We start from the raw sequence: 13,227 nt of genomic DNA, 5'->3' as shown, positions 1-13,227 counted from the left end.
CAATAGACGTTGTAGAATGTATGGCGCGAATTTTACTAAAATCAATTACAACGGGTATGGTTATAAAAACCGTTGTTATTAGTTTTAACAACGGGTCACACATGCACAACCGTTGTTAATAATTTGGCGCAAAATTGGCGCAAAGTTAGTGAAAAGTAATCACAACGGTTATTTTTGAAACCCGTTGTTAAACCTTATTTAACAACGGGTGTTTTTTACAACCGTTGTTAAAACTTATTTCACAACGGTTGTTGTTTAATAACCGTTGTCAATACCTTCCATACTATAAACCACACAAACAGAAGTCTGCTGCAGCCACAAAACACAACCCTTAATACACAAACACAAACACAAACACAGCAGACAAACAAACACAAAACACATACACACTCTCTTTCTCTCTTTCTCTATTTCTCTCTTTCTCATCGTCGCTTTATCTTCTCGCCGTCACGGTGATTTCATCGTCTATTACGTTCTGTATTTATCGGTAAATCTCAAAATCCACCGTTAGTTTCATCGTCATTATTTTCTTTTTCTATTTATTTCTTTTGCATGTATGTGTTTTTATCGACCATTATGTTATTTGTTTAAGTATTGTTCGCATAATTAGTTAGTAAAACAATGAAGAAGCAAGATGAAGAAGTAAGATAAACATAATTAATATATATATATATATATTTATAAATACATAAATAAAAAAAAAATTACATATGTAAAAATGCAATTCTTATATTTTCATGGAGGATCTTATTCTGCTCTATCGTATCCGTCCTCTCCTCCTTGGCTATTTGGAGGTTCCGTTCAGCAGTTGCTATATCGTCATATAGCCGCAATCGCTCGCCGCTTTCCGTCAAGCCATCTTCTTTGGCGTACTTCAGTGCGGATCGAGCTTCCGCAAGGTAGCTCCTGAAACTTTCCTCAATATGGAGGAACCGGCGGATGAAGTTGTTGTTGTTCTCGATCATGGTAAGAGTCATAAGGATGAAATCATTCATTTTGTTGGAGTTTTTTGAGTTTGATTTGAAAGATTAAGTAGAGTTTGTTTTAGCAGTTAGAGTTTGGAGATGAATATATGAGATAATGGAAATGTTAGTTGAGATATGCAATGTATTTATACTAAGCAATGTGTGGGTTGAGTTAATTGCTTTTTAATTAATATATATGTTAGGAAGTTGTGCCATAATCATCATCATATCTCTCAATAATGCTGCTTCAAATCCTATTACTAACCCTTCTCATTCCATATTATCCGTTCATATGTACAGTGATGTCAGTAATAATGCATGCATCGGAATTCTAACAGGCCGTAATTATGCATGCATCTAGTAATATTTAATTTAATTTTTTTTATTTTTTAAGAACAAACAACAACGGTTATTTTAAACAACCCGTTGTCTTTAGTTATAACAACGGTTTTGTATATTAAAACCCGTTGTTATAACTTTCCCCCCAAAATTGAGTCACACTTTCCACAACGGGTTTTTATACATAAAACCGTGGTTAATAGTTTTAACAACGGTTTCCTTAAGTAAACCAACCGTTGTTAAAACCTTCTACAACGGACGCTTTAACAACGTCCGCTTTTTTATATAACAACGGTTTTTGACCGTTATTATAGCCTGTATCTGTAGTAGTGATCGGGTTTTCCGCGTCACCAAAATCCTCCGTGTCATTCTATTTGTTTGTCTTTATTTCGTCATTCCTGTCGTTATATTTAAACCATAATTGGCATTAGATTAATCACTATCATTCAAATAAAAATATTCATAACCGGTAGATTTGTACCAAAACATATAGTATGTTATTAAAATAATTTAAATAACTATTGGTACTAAAACTTAGCAGCATACATCCTGTGATCGATCGAATAGTAGCTGTTTCGGTAGAAAATTGCAATATCCGAATTTTTTGAGATTTTTAAAAGAACATTGGGATGCGTAAGAGGACCTTTAGACTTGACGAGAGGCTACTTGTGTGTAAGGTATGGCTATGCAGTAGACCAAGTGTAAACTACACTAGACCTAGTGAGTGCGCAGTGGACCTACTGGAGAGTGCAGTGGATCGAGTAGGTAGCACTCGGCCGAGTACGAGTAGTACTCAACCGAGTGAGTGGCACTCGGCGGAGTACGAGTCATCACTCGACCGAGTACAGCGAGTCAGATGACGATATAACCTATGACGGGATCTATGTTTCACCTAATCCTAAATCATTTCCCTCTCTCTAAACCTCCAAACCCTCTCTCGTCTCTCTAAAATTATCCCTAACCCTCTCCCATGGCATGTAAGCTTGGATTTGAAAATGGCACCTCCTTTCCTCCACCTATTTCCCGATCTACCCTTATAACTCGGAATCTCACCTTTTCCCTCTGTCTTTCTTTTAAACTCTAAATTTTGGGGTTTTTTGGTGGGTTGATTTATTGGTAATTAGTAGGAGTAATAAGGGTAATTAAAAGGTAATAATAAGGGGTTTTGTATTGTATAATAGATAGGATATATTGTGATGGTTACTATGTGATTTATGTAGGATAAGACGTGTTTATGAGACGGGATCTTGCTTGTCTCAGATTGCTTATGGAGTATGCTAAAAGGTAGGATTTTCCTACTCGGTTTTGGTAATATGAATGTGTGTTTGTTTGTCCATTTGTCATTGTTTTTCATAGTTGAGTTAGTGATCATGAATCATATCATGATATTGGGAATTATTGTGAGTCTCACGTTGTTGTCGGAATCGCATTATCGCATGATAATGAGCTGTGTTTGACTTAAAGAGTCGGAATATTTGAGGAGTTGACGTTCATGGCATATTTGGGTGTGTGTCTCATGATGAGTCGTATATTAGCATGTTGTGTTGCATATTACATTTATTAAGATTGTGGTATATAGGATATGATGGAGTTGTGGTGGTGAAATTTGGTTGTTTAGGAGACGTAAGTTGGGCGGGAGACCGTCTTGCGCTTGGGTCGCCTCTTGGAGCTTCCCACTCCAAGAGGGACGTGCACGTTTATAACTTGAGTACGGAGGGGCTCGTGTGGTGTCACAACACCTGGCAGGGCCCGGTTAGCGCCTGAGCTCGGTATCACGGACGTGTTCCGAGTACATGATTTACGGGTTGCGGTCCGGCTGTTTGGTGGGCCGTGGTGCGGTACCGTCATCGGGTTGTTGGTACTGTGGACGTGTTCCTGGTACCGGTAAGGTAGTTGTGAAGTTTTTGGTGGACGGTGAGTTGTGACTTTTGTACTTTTGATGCATTGCATGCATATACGTAGCCATGTGTCGTGTATTGAGTATTTGTATTACTAAAACTGACGTGCGTTGGTTGTGTGTAAATTGTCACCTGCTTTAATTGAGGTGGCCGGTGTTGATCCATATTATATTTATGATCATATGGGAAGAAGTTCGAGTACATGTTTGGTTTTAGTGACGAGGGGGACGGGCCGAGCCACGAGCTTTAGAGTTCATTTGAGTCATCGCATGCTAGTCGACATAGTTGTAATAGAAAGATTGTAGTAGTCATGATATTTGTAATATTCATTTAATTATTTATGTAATTCACTAAACATGTTATTTATATAAATGTTGCTTAATTGTAGTTCCGATTCACTGCCTCGGGAAATCATATGTATTTATTTTGTCATGATTCCTCCCTCTTCTCTATGCATTTTGATCCGTTTTGAGACGATTTGTATACCTTTGCTTGTATTTTATGTCCCAATTACTCGTTGTACGAGTTTGTGTCTCATTTTTTAGGATTTGAGACGAAAATGAAGAAACGGGAGCAAGAGAGGTCGTTTTGAAGATATCATTGGAAAGAAGAGGAGAAAAAGTTGATAAAGGGCCTCAGCCGGTCGGCCGGTCTACCAGCTGGGAACCCCTCCTCTTAAGCCAAAAGAAGAAATGGTGAAGAAAGAGTCAGGAGGTCCCCAGCCGGTTAGGCCACCAGTGGTCGGTCCACCGGCCAGAGGCACCTGATGATGTTTGGGAAGTTGAAGTTTGAAGAAAACTTACCGGAGGTTCCCAGCCGACGGGCCAACCGGCAGCCGGCCTTGCACGCCTGATGATCCAAAAATTGTTAAAAACTTACAGAAGCCTCTGAGCCGGTCAGGCCACCGGTGGCGGGTCAACCGGCTCAGCCTATTTCATCTGCATTTTCTTTCCTTATAATTTTTGACCTAAATTTTGTAGAAACTATAAATACCCCCTCCCTAATTCATTTGGACACAATACTCTGGATGCAATTAATTTCACTTTCCAAGTTTGAAACTTTCTTAATCATTTTGTTAATCATTCTCATATTAGACTTAATCCTTCAATTAATTAGTTTGTTTTAGATTTAGAAATTGGGTTGTGACAAGATTGAAGCTTTCCTCCATTCTTATTCAATCCAAGCTTACTTCTTTTGCATCCTTGGTATAATCTCTTTTCTTTGTTCATTTGTTTGTTCTTGTTTAATTGAAAGTAGTTGTTGGATTCCTCTTGTTTATTGGTAGGATAGTCTCTCTCTCTCTCTCTCTCTCTCTCTCTCTCTCTCTCTCTCTCTCTCTCTCTCTCTCTCTCTCTCTCTCTCTCTCTCTCTCTCTCTCTCTCTCTCTCTCTCTCTCTCTTGTTTAATTGTTCATGAATTTGGGTGTTGTTCTTCTAGTAAAGTTTGAATCTTTGACTTGTATTGTCAAAGTTTCCTCCTTTTTGCATTAACCTAACATAATTTTAGTTTAATTAGTCAATACTCTTCTTTCTCCTAATTTGTTGCATGCTTAATTGTGAGAATCAATTTCATATCATGTTATTTGTCATAACATCTACCTTTATCAATTGTTTTGCCTGAATCAACATGAATAGTGTAACACCCCGACCAAAACCAGGTCGGGAGCGGTTACTTATGATAGCTCACCAGGCTGTGTACATGACCAACATAGCAACACATGTCCTTTATAGCGCATTTTGTCTTCACTCGTGCGCATCCCGGGAACCTTTCCAGGAGGTCACCCATCCTAAGACTACTTCCAGCCAAGCACGCTTAACTGTGGAGTTCTTTTGTATGGATGACCATAAAAGAAAGTGAACTTTGTTGATATGAGTAGTATATTCAATCTCTTTAAGCACTCGTCATTTAAGCTTATCACTGGACCTCTTCAATTAACGTGGACTGTTACAAATAGTGAGTAGTCCTTTAACTAGGGTGAGATTAGGCCCCAACATGAGTAATTTACCTAATTAGTTTCCTTTAAATTAGTTGTTGAGGGGGAATTTGTCGGGTTTAAGTAAGGGGTTCGTATTGGTTATGCTTTAATTGAGATAATAGTTTATTCTTATTACTTTACCATCAATGGGAATTGATTAGGTTGAGATTTTACTACCCTTTTAGTTTGTTTTTCGACTTGGGGTGAACCTGGAAGGGAGAACCCAAGTAGGGTGTTCTTACTTAAAAGTTTGAAATCCACCTTCAGGAGAAGGGTCGGGATGACTGAGGATTATTGCGGGCTTAAGCCTTGGCCTTTGTGAGAGGTGAACGATAATGGGCCCGTTTTAGTGAGCCTTGAGCAGTTAGTTGGGGAATTAAATTATGAGCCCGGGAGGGAGTTGAGTCGATATTGCTAGTGTCCTTTTATGAACCCGGGAGGGAGATATTAGACGACCTAGAGGCGTTTCCACCCGAAATCCTACTCCTTGGCAACTAATTGATAAAATAAATGGCAAATTATGATTGTTGGTGGTTGAGTCGTACCCTAGGCTTTAATTCATTTGAGTAAAACCGAATTTATATGCTTGTTTCTTATTTTAGAATCTACTTTAGTTTATTTCATTTCTTGTTATCTAGTCTAGTTCATTAGATAATCAATTAGTTCATTAGATAATCAATCATACAAGTGTTATTTGATTTAGCTAAACAATTAAACATAACAATTGGCAGTCTCCTTACTTCTTGTGGTTCGACCCTTAAAAGTACAACGAATCTCGTTCACTTGTGTAGTAATTAAATTTACATCAGGAAACCGAGATGGTGACATCTCCCAATTACCTTGGCCGGATAAGAAGGGGGTGATACATAAATAATTAAGTGAGCGTTGCTCGAATCTGGGTCAGGTCATTGCGCTCATTTCGGATGGTACCTCGGGTTAATGCATGTTCTCCTTGGATGGTTCCTTCACACGTTGTAGCAAATATGGCCTCAGAGGGTTCTCAAAGAGTCCCTCTTCGATGCCTAAGTTAGCACGGTACTCATGGATAGTAGCTTGTTTAGTCTTGCTTCTAGAGAGAGGTTGTTGTAAGTGAGAAGCGTTTACCATTGGTTGGTGAATAATGTGGTATTTATAGAATTCCACGTGTACCTTGAACGATGAGTTGACAAGAATGTTGATTCGTATCACCAGTATCGACAAACAGGTCAGGTCGCATGGTTGTGCCCCATCAATTTGCCCCAGACGGGAAAAGGTCAAGTAAAGATGCCAAAGAGTCTACTTTCGTAAACTGTGGGTCGACAAAATCCTTAGATATTTTGGCACAAATCTGGGGATGATATGTGCTCAAATGGAAATAGGTTGTTTAATGACCTCTTGTGGCTCAGCCAAAGTTGTTGTCAGGATCGGGATTATACTTTTAATCGTTCGGGTTCTGTGAGATCGGATCGTGGGATCGGATAGTTGGATCGTACGATTCTACGATTCTCGCTAGTTTAGGCATAATTGATGGAGGGGTCTCATAAAAATGTAAATTAACTATAAAATAACATAAATAAAGTACTAATTATATCATTATAAACAATTAGTCTCACTTTAGAAGGGTATATCCGTCTAAAGTGTAGGCGGGTCAAATATGTCACTACTTACATAACACTACTACAAAACTCGTTATCTACATCGGACTTTTTGGGCCATGGACATCGGATACTCAACCGATGTTAAGTTGAGTGATGTCCATTGTGGATTAATGTACATCGGATTTACAACTGATGTCCATTAAAATTTGCACAATGGATTTCTAGTTACCTGATGTCAATATACTTTAATATACATCAGAGTTTCCTTGTAAGCCGATGTAACAATACGGATTATAAAACAAAGGAAAAACTTATAAAAGGAAATATCAGAGTACGATATTGATAAACGGGTCAAGGTGGCGGAAACACCTGACCAATCTGGTGCGCTACTAAAACCAAAACTAACTAATACATTATTCAAAGGGTTTTTAAAAACGTAAAAGCAAACTCCTATTTATTATTAAGCTTGCTTCGCACATTCCCCAAGCAAGCATCATCTAGACAGCAACAATCTAAACAACCTGAGAAAGGGGTCGACAATCAATCGGGAGTAACTAGATGCTCTCCCAGTCATGTTTACAACAATTGAATATAATCAACAATCAATAATAGGCATAAACAGTAAACATGTGAGACCATCTATACTCATGAAAACCAAATACAGCTTACCATGACTTTATCAACCTTAGACGAATGCAATCATGCAAACCTATACCATATGCAACCACTAGACCATTAACACTTACAAGACTAGTAGCGACAAACGACCCACAACAACTTAAGGTACAAAGCTAGCATTAAAGCATACCAAGCACAGAACACACAATCCACAGCAACCAAAGGCACAAAGCTAGCAATCAAGCGTAGCGAATAGAGTGAACGCCCGTTAGAGCGTATAACCACTGCCTCTAACGTGTCAGTGCGTATAACCACTGCCTCTAGCTGACGGAGCGTATAACCACTACCTCCATCGGTGTGGAGCGTATAACCACTGCATCCACAGTACTATCTATAGCCTATAACCACTGCCTATATGTCTAAGACCTGGTCAGACTCTCGGTAAACCGAACGACACTCGGGACCCATAGCGTATAACCACTGCCTCTGGCCACCCCCGAATACAGACCAAAATAAATTCGGCATCAACGGGTAGCATTGGTTCATTCCGATAGTATATAACGGATACTACCGTCATCTATTCAAACTAGAAAACAAACCAATGCACAACATAACCGAGTGTATTAACTTGCGTGAACAATATCACGACTCAACTCATAAGATAGTATAACTGACTATCCTACTTATCACATGAACAAGAGTAACCAAATATATATATGCAAACACAAGGACATAACACGTTGAACACAATACAACATATGAGACAAGTATAAGTAACCAGTGTTATAATAACTTCAGCTATAACTGATACGTGTCGTCAAGCGTATACAAATTAAAAATTTATAAACCTATCTTAACCTCAAAAATAACAAACGTAGTAAAGGATAAGTAGGGTCGATCCCACGGAGAGATTGGAAAATTAATTAACTATTAAGTATTAACATTATTTACGATTAGGGGGGAGTTTGTTTGTAATTTTGAACTAAACTTAAAGGACTAAATACTAAAGCTAAACGCGAAGTTAAATACCCCCATTAAGCTCATATTCTACTGGTAATTCTAGTTTGTGAACCGATTATTGTTTACGTCAAATCTCCAGTTTATTTATAGATTAACTGCGAAATTAAAGATAAAAATAACTCCCTATCCTCTCTTAGATTACAACCGACCTGAACTAAGCCTAGATCGATTCTTAACTAACCGACCGATGTAAGTTTGTCGCACCCTACTAAAGACCGGGTTAGAAGCATTATCGAACCAAGAAGACGTCATTAATCCAATTAATCCCTTCAGTGTCGTCACTACCTAAAGATTAACTGACTAAATTTTACTCCTAACTTAAACTAAACCTCAATTTGCAGAGATTTACCTAAACTAGTTGCTACTGGCATTATGCAACTCGAACTAAGCCTGAATTACATAATTAGCGAAAGCATACAATTCCAATCATAATAAGGTAACAAATTACCACTGAAAATTGCAACTGTTAATCGAGAATGAGTAAAGCTTTGGATACAAATTACTGAAAGATTAACAATAAACAACCAACGGTTTCCAATACTAAAATTAATCAACGAAAATGAACCATAAATTGAATACTAGAGAGGTAGAGAGAACTTAATTACTGCCCGGAATTTGTAGTCGGAACTTCGGATGTCGCACCTCAGGAACCGCCTCAAATTCGCCCTTACTCGAACGTGTGCTAAGACTACGCCGGAGTACGGTCTCCTACTACTCTCACGACCCAATCAGGTCTCAAATCGTCACACAATTTCGCTCAATATCTATAAAATATATCTGGGTATTCTCTTCTCCTTTTTTCATTCTGACAAAGGAATCGGGTATTTATACTCGATCAAGGTCATTATTTGCGGAAGATTTGGGATTGATATTGTGAGTAAAATATGGGAAAAGATCAAATTTGAGAACCCGAGACAAGATTGAGTTTCAATTGTAGTTGGCTGCTTGGTTTCTCGTAGTTTCTATTTCTGCTCCTTTTCCAAAAACTCTTCCTCTTGTGTCTTCTTTTTTTTGTACCAAGCCCACATGCTCCTTTGGACCAAGTATTCATGAGATCAACTTCTATTATTTCCAATTAACATTTATACGTGGACATCCTACCAGCAAACATAATGGGCTTGATTCTCACGTGTGATCAGCCCAACACCTTTGTAAAGCAAATCTAGTTGGTCTTGTTAATACGGATAACAACCTGACAATTAGAAATGAAACCAAATTAGTCCATTTAGTCATAAAAGTAATATTTCAGTAATCAAAATGCAATATTAGTAAAAAGATAACACACAGCTCAAAATACGCGAAAGACGACCATAAAAATATAAAGATAAGGAGTGTAAATATGGATAAATATCGTCTTATCAAATTCCCCCATACTTAGCTTATTGTCGCCCTCGACAATGACAAAACATGAGCTATGAACAAATTATCAACCTCAAAGATTTTAGACTTACTAAGACAAAGTTTATCGACGACAAACTAAAACATTTTTAGATATCATTTTTTTTTAAATTAATGAGTCAACGGAAAACATTTGTAGTTAGATTAGATAGCAACATATACCAAATTTTACCTCCACTCTAAACTATACAACCAACTAATTAGCCAACATAAATATTTTAAACCGCTTCTAAATTATAATGATAAATAAATGCATTAGCAATACACTCGGTCCAACTATCTTCGTGCGCATGTGGAAGTGTATTGACTCGTAGAGGAAGGGTTCAGCAATTTAAGGTCCTAGGGAAAGGGGATTTACTTTCAGTACATAGTACGAGGATCGTTCTCCCGAACATTCAAGTGTATCCGTCATACCTCAATTAACTTACCACCAACATTCCACAACCACATCACATTGTTATTCACGTTTTTTTTTCCTCATTTTTTTTTTCATTTTCAGTTTTTTTTTTCACATTTTTTTCTCCTGTTTTTTTCAATCTTTTTTTTTTCTTTTCTTTTTTTTTTTTTTTTGAATCTCCACCATCAACATTCCGTACCCGTGGATATATCCAGTGTCCCTTGTAGCGAGCTTTTGACCAATGGATCCCGCCCATCCGGACAAGTCATTAGGCATTCTCCCAATACATTGATTGGGTTCCCCTAAGGGTCTAATCACTCGGGCACCGGATAGAATTGAGGTCAAGAACTTAAAGCAGGAGTCACCTATGAAAGTAAATTGGTTAATAAGACCGGCTTACGCTCCCACACTCTAGAGTCAACGAAAAGTGTAATAAAGATAGCCAAATTAAGTGCTTTATTATTCTAATTTAAAAGAGACTTAAAATATGTATGTCACTTAATTAATCAATCCAAGTTCAAAATGGAGGAAAAATTCATGTATACACGACTTCAAAACATTTTTAGTACTACTAATATTATTAGTGAAATTATTTTTAAGTTAGTATTTTTTGAAAAGTTGTTAGATTAATAATTGAGCTTGTCGTCGACTCCCTAGTCTAGCTAGTCCAATAAGCACAAAGGTTGTTTACTTATCAAGTACCAATTTTTGACATAATTTTGACAGCACCTCCCCTAAAAATGGACATATCCAAAAATTAACCACCTGAAAGTGCAACAAAAATATATATGGCAACCCGCCATACTCCATTTTCAGTACACAAAACCACAAACTCCAGCAATGTTTTTTAAGTAAACCCAGTTTTTAAGCCTTGCCTCTCCCCCACACTTATTATAAACCATACATCACTTTTGGGGATAAAAATAACAGAGGGAGAGATTCAGGTGATAGGCTTCAGAGAGATGAAAGGGTCAAGCAAACGTAAAACAAAAAACAAGTAGTTAGCTAGACTACTAGTTCCCTAAAAAAATCGTCACTCGACCGACTCTTTGTTCTTATACTCACTGCAAAAATTTGCACACTCTCAATCAGACTATCAATCTCCAAAATTTCTCCTGCAAGTATTTCAAATTTCCTTTCGACTCTTTTGTCATATGTCAAACAATTCAATCAAGGTAAAATTAGTAGTCCTTACTCCTCCACACAATCCAGCTTTGTCCACAAATAGCTGTCAACAGTTTATGATAACTCAAACCGGTCAAACATTATCTCATATCTTTTCAATTCGGCAATATTCACCAGCATTCCTTGTAAATTAAAGCTCCTAGCAAAGAACGATTATCTAACTAGGAAGTAAGGGAGATAACTTAAACTAGTACACTGAGGTTACACTTAAACATGTGCCATTATTCAGAAAAGACCTCTAACTTATGCCATTAAACTAAAAGACTTCAAGCATTCAAATATATTACATTACACAGGACCTATAATGTGTACTAACTAACAAAGTGACATTGATGAATTTCACACTTATGATTTGCTCTAAAACGTTATACTACAAAATATCAGCTTAGCAAGACTACCAGTTTAGCAAGACTCAAAAACAGGAAGAAAATATACGGCAAACAACATGCAAAAATTGTTAGGAAACATGTTGTCAGCTCATAATTTCTACCTAAATAAAGTCCAAATCATAACTGACTTAGTTAGTGTCGAAAAATACAAAATACATAGAAAATTAATTCTATCATCAATCTCCCCGGCAACGGCGCCAAAATTTGATACGTGTCGTCAAGCGTATACAAATTAATAATTTATAAACCTATCTTAACCTCAAAAATAACAAACGTAGTAGAGGATAAGTAGGGTCGATCCCACGGAGAGATTGGAAAATTAATTAAGTATTAAGTATTAACATTATTTACGATGAGGGGGGAGTTTGTTTGTAATTTTGAACTAAACTTAAAGGACTAAATACTAAAGCTAAACGCGAAGTTAAATACCCCCATTAAGCTCATATTCTACTGGTAATTCTAGTTTGTGAACCGATTATTGTTTACGTCAAATCTCCAGTTTATTTATAGATTAACTGCGGAATTAAAGATAAAAATAACTCCCTATCCTCTCTTAGATTACAACCGACCTGAACTAAGCCTAGATCGATTCTTAACTAACCGACCGATGTAAGTTTGTCGCACCCTACTAAAGACCGGGTTAGAAGCATTATCGAACCAAGAAGACGTCATTAATCCAATTAATCCCTTCAGTGTCGTCACTACCTAAAGATTAACTGACCAAATTTTACTCCTAACTTAAACTAAACCTCAATTTGCAGAGATTTACCTAAACTAGTTACTACTGGCATTATGCAACTCGAACTAAGCCTGAATTACATAATTAGCGAAAGCATACAATTCCAATCATAATAAGGTAACAAATTACCACTGAAAATTGCAACTGTCAATCGAGAATGAGTAAAGCTTTGGATACAAATTACTGAAAGATTAACAATAAACAACCAACGGTTTCCAATACTAAAATTAATCAACGAAAATGAACCATAAATTGAATAGTAGAGAGGTAGAGAGAACTTAATTACTGCCCGGAATTTGTAGTCGGAACTTCGGATGTCGCACCTCAGGAACCGCCTCAAATTCGCCCTTACTCGAACGTGTGCTAAGACTACGCCGGAGTACGGTCTCCTACTACTCTCACGACCCAATCAGGTCTCAAATCGTCACACAATTTCGCTCAATATCTATAAAATATATCTGGGTATTCTCTTCTCCTTTTTTCATTCTGACAAAGGAATCGGGTATTTATACTCGATCAAGGTCATTATTTGCGGAAGATTTGGGATTGATATTGTGAGTAAAATATGGGAAAAGATCAAATTTGAGAACCCGAGACAAGATTGAGTTTCAATTGTAGTTGGCTGCTTGGTTTCTCGTAGTTTCTATTTCTGCTCCTTTTCCAAAAACTCTTCCTCTTGTGTCTTCTTTTTTTTGTACCAAGCCCACATGCTCCTTTGGACCAAGTA

This window comes from Silene latifolia, chromosome 11 (genome assembly GCF_048544455.1).
Source record: "Silene latifolia isolate original U9 population chromosome 11, ASM4854445v1, whole genome shotgun sequence".
Classification (NCBI taxonomy): Eukaryota; Viridiplantae; Streptophyta; class Magnoliopsida; order Caryophyllales; family Caryophyllaceae; genus Silene; species Silene latifolia.
This window is presented reverse-complemented; position numbering follows the sequence as displayed.